Here is a 5,234-nt window from a genome sequence, read left to right as displayed (position 1 = left end):
AGATGCCAGTTCAGGGCCTATAAGATTGGCGACTCTCTTTTGAACCTTGTCAAGGAGCGAAAGACTAGTAGCCGATGCACCAGACCAAATATGACAGCAATACTCCATACATGGGCGAATGGTTGCCTTATAGAAGTACAGGATACTTTCGAGTGTTAGTAGTTTTCTAGCAAAGTAGAGAGAGCCCACCTTCCTCGCAGCGGCCCTGGCAATGCCCTCGATGTTATTGTTCCAACTCATGTTTCCTGTGAACGTTAGGCCAAGGAGCTTGAAAGACGTACTCTCAGATGAAGAGTATTTGGCCATTGCTATAAGTGGTAGAGAAGGTTTCTTGTAATTATTGAATGAAACTAGTTTAGTCTTGGCGGCATTAAACGTGACCATCCATTTTTGTCCCCATTCCACTACAGATTGGAGGTCATCTTCTAGTGTTTCTGCCATTTCTTTTGATATGTGTTCATTTGTTTTCCTGTCGTGTCTGTTATAGAGTGTGGTGTCATCAGCATATATACCCATCTCAGAGGCAATTTTGTTGCGGAGGTTATTTATGAATATCAGGAACAGTAGAGGTCCAAGGATAGACCCCTGGGGCACTCCCGCATTTATATCTTATTGTTTAGATTTACGACCGTCGAGGACAACCTGGATTTTTCTCTTATCTAAGAAGGATTTAATTATGTTAAGTATTCTACCAGTGATACCGTATGATCTAATCTTCCTGAGGAGACCCTCATGCCATACCCTGTCAAAAGCCTTAGATATATCTAGAGCTACCGCTCTGCCCTCCCCCGCTTTGTCCAAGGAATGTTATATACATTCAGAGATTACAGTTAGGATGTCTGCTGTGGAACGGGCTTGTCTAAATCCATATTGTTTGTCAGTCAGAAGCTTAGCATCTGTAGGGTAGAGGACTAGAGCATGGTTAATTAAGGTCTCAAATATTTTGGCAAAAAGTGGGAGGTTAATGGGGCAATAATTTAATGGGTCAGTTCTTTCGCCAGAATTCTTGAATACTGGTACCACAGAAGCAGTTTTCCAACAGTCCGGAAAGCATGATTCATTAAGGCTTTTGTCGTAGAATTTGGAGAGAACTGGAGCTACTTCAGCTGAGCACTTTTTTAATAGCACAGCTGGGATGAGATCAGGTCCACATGCTTTTGAAGTGTCAAGGTTTTTTGATAGCATGTACTTGAGCAGGGATGATTCGTAGATCGTCTAGCGTGGCGTCTGTCCGCATAAGAAATTCAGGTAGGGGGTGGTTGGAAGGGTCCATTGTAGAGTTTGAGGCAACCCGACTGGCAAGCATGTTAGCCTTTTCGATTGCTGAGTAAACAACCTCGTGATTGTTGGTTAGTGGGGGAATTATTGATTGCCCATTATTTACTACACTGTTGTAGATTTTCCAGAAGTCACGAGTTCCTAGTTTTTGTGCTTCGATGCGTTTTTAGTGGTTTCCATAAATTCTCTCTTAGCTGTCGCTATTTCTTTCTTAACGTTACTTCTAGCTTCTATGTACTTCTGTCTGTTTGAACTGGATTTATGTCTGTTAAATCGGCGGTATGCATGCTGCCTTTGAGCAATGGCAGTTGCGCAAGTCGAAGTAAACCATTGGGGAGAGTGGGGCTTGCTATAAAATTTCCGCATAGGAACATGCGCTTCGATTGCAGTTTTGAATCATTCAGTGGTCTCGTTTGCACACTGTTCAGCAGGAAGAGAAAAATATTTTCCCATGGGGCATCTCTGATAAGATCTCTGGTGGCTTCCCAGTCAGCCTTTTTATAATATCTCGTTGTTTTGAGCACTGGCTCTTCAGTTTTGGCTCTAGAGTATAGGGCGATTTCAACCATAATCACTGTATGATCAGCGTTCCCAAGTGGGCTGTCGACATTCGTTATACAATCATCAGGAACTGTGGTCAAAAACAGATCTAAAAGTGATGGGTGTTGTTCTTCTTGGTCAGGGAAACGGGTTGGAAAAGTAACAATTTGTGATAGGGAGTGAGATATAGATAAGCTATGAGTTGTACTGCCTGCTGCATCTGTGTAAGTAGAGAATCGAAGCCAGTTTTTGTGATGGACATTAAAGTCACCAAATACATGTACTTGTGCGTTAGTGTCGAGGGAGAGTGCTGTGTTTATGCTGTCAGAGACTTTGTTTATTATGGTGCAGTCTTGGGTCGCGGGAGAGCGGTAGAGAAAGTAAAAGTAGCTAATGTTCTGTTGCATTATTAGTCTAAAGCACATAAAGTCAAGGGAAGGGTATTACGAATGTAAACTCCAAGTCCGTGCATGTGTCTGTCAGAGTACTTACGGCAGAGTGGGAGATATCCAGGCATATTAAAGTTGTTAGAGGGGATTGAGGAGTGTAGGTTAGTCTCACTTAGTGCTAAGATATCCGGGGTATTTGTTAGGAGAAATGCTTCAACATCAGCTAAATTAGTTCTAAGCCCACGGATATTTGTGAATGCAAGCCTCAAGGGAGGAGGCATGTTGGATTTGTTTGACCCTAAGCCTGGTTTAAGTTTATGTTTAGATTGTACTGTTATCATATTTTTTACGAGTTTTAGTTAGGTAAGGGAGAGCTGAAGAGGAGGTTATGCAGAGTATCACACATGCATCACAAGTAGACCATCAGCTGACCCTTCTTCAACTAGGACTGTGGCCTCAGGAAAGCCCACCGGGATGAGTGCAGGGTCCCTTTCCATGCGGGACATGGCACTACAAACATCCCGATATTATACAAGTGTGGATGGAGCAGCCGCTCTAAGCGCTACCAAAGAGTTAGGGCTCCTGTACTACCAGTCGGAAACAGCAGTCAGTAACTGTCAATCCGGTTCCCTCAACCCATCAGAGGAAGGTCAACCCAATCTAATTGCTCAGGTATATGTGGTACACAAGCACTTTCAAGTGCCCAGTTTTAGGGGTGGGGTGTGTCGGGAGTTGGAAAACGGCGTTCATTGCCCTAGACAAGAAACAAGATCTACCACTGGGTGTTTCTGTCGAATCACTGTGATAGTGTCTCTGCACCTGACTAATAGGCAAAGAAGGAATATGCAAGCCGGGCGATAGACAGAACCTAAGCAATTTAGGTTTGCAAATCGGTAATTTGTTTGAGTCACCAGCTCTAGGAAGGTTGTCATCCGAGTCTGAAGAGGCCTTTGGTTTAGTTTCAGAGTTTTCTTTCTTCTAGACGGATGATCTGGGAAGATCTACTGGGTCCGTCAGCACTGAGAGGGTTTGCTCCGCGCCTGAGTTCTAATCCAGGTATTTCTGTGACCCCGCGTGGTTAGTTAATGTTACTAGGTGTGTTTGTAGAGGTTTTATGTATATATATATATATATATATATATATATATATATATATATATATATACATATATATGTATATATATGTATGTCTATGTATATATGTATACATACATATATATATTTATATACATATATATGTATATATATGTATGTCTAAGTATATATGTATACATATATATATAGACATACATATATATATACATATATATGTATATATATGTATGTCTATGTATATATGTATACATATATATATATATTTATATACATATATATATATGTATGTCTATGTATATATGTATACATATATATATATTTATATACATATATATGCATATATATGTATGTCTATGTATATATGTATACATATATATATATTTATATACATATATATGTATATATATGTATGTCTAAGTATATATTTATACATATATATATATATATGTATATATATGTATACATATATTTATGTATACATATATATATGTATATATATGTATGTATACGCATATATATGTATGTATACGCATATATATATATGTAAATATATGCATATATTTGCATATATATATATATATATGTATACATATAACCAGTTTGCCACGATAAATATTATTGAAATTTAAACATTTATATGATTATCTGCACAAGCGAGTTTAATATACTAAGTTTATTTCAACTGTAAAGTGCTCAACGATAAGAAATGAATTTCTTAAAGCAGCCGACAGAATGATTTTCTGTAATAATTAAATACCTACAATCCTTACGTGTGATCCTTTCGGGAATCATTAATGCAGGTGTCACAATTCACATCGGTATAGAGACCTGAACCTGGGAACAAAGCCATATCTGACTTTATTAGTAAGGACTACATCCATTCGGCGACCGTTAATATTGTTGAAATTTAGACATTATTTTTAAAATGTTTTTAACGTCTGTCAAAGTGATGTAATCATTACACAGATATAGGAACCACAAAACAACAAAGATGTTAAAAAAATTGATAGTAGCGGGGAAGGGGCAATCATAACAACAGTAGGTTGCCCGGGTGCATAAAGGGTGGATAAAGGGTTGAAAAAGGTGTTTTAAAAAAAGTGGTAGAAGTCAGGCGGGTTCGAATCTGTAACACAAAGGAGGATAAGAAGTTATAAAAAACATAACGTCTTAGTTGATGCATCCATCGTGCAACTAAAAGTTGCGAGTCTAGAAAGTAAAGGTAGTCAATCGAAAGGAGATGATGACTTTCAAAAATCTCGATAAAAAAGCTACCCTCCTTGTAGAAAACTGTCCAGTTGAGGGTAAAGGAATTAATGTTTTTGGCCAATTTTTCGATATTTGTTGCCTGGGTATTTGTAGGTGTGAAAGAAAGGCAAAAACAAAAGGTGTGACATGTTACTGCGATGCTAAACCGGCAGAAAACGTGTGGTTTTCTAGGTCAAACATCACGCCATAGTGGTAGAGAAATGAAATTTTGTTACATAAAAATCGTTTAAATAAAAGAAAGACGCGACCTCGTTTCGTAAATCGGATATATTATGAGCTAGGGAGTATATAAAAAATTGTAAGAAACCGTACAGCCCCCCTTCCCCGAGCCCAATCCCCCCCAAAAACACTTTGCCGGACATACAAAAAAGGCACACGCACACACACACACACACATTTTCACTTTTCTATAATAGATTATGTTTCATGCTTATGCAATTATCAGTGTAGAAAGTGGAAAATTTTGATGATCGAGAAATTCAAACTTAGTCAATAAAGCTACCCTTGCCTTTCACAGGCTAGCGCCTTTCCTCCAAGACATCGGCAACTAACACATTGTTGGAAGTAAATTAAGTACCTATGAATGGCATCTCGGTGGACGGTTCGAGTTGGCAGTTAGACAAAGTATTCCACGACAGGAGGTTGGAAGTTGACCGTTTTATCATA

Source organism: Euprymna scolopes, chromosome 46 (assembly GCF_053919585.1).
Source record: "Euprymna scolopes isolate OS-2025 chromosome 46, ASM5391958v1, whole genome shotgun sequence".
Classification (NCBI taxonomy): Eukaryota; Metazoa; Mollusca; class Cephalopoda; order Sepiida; family Sepiolidae; genus Euprymna; species Euprymna scolopes.
Note: the sequence above shows the minus strand (reverse complement) of the source record.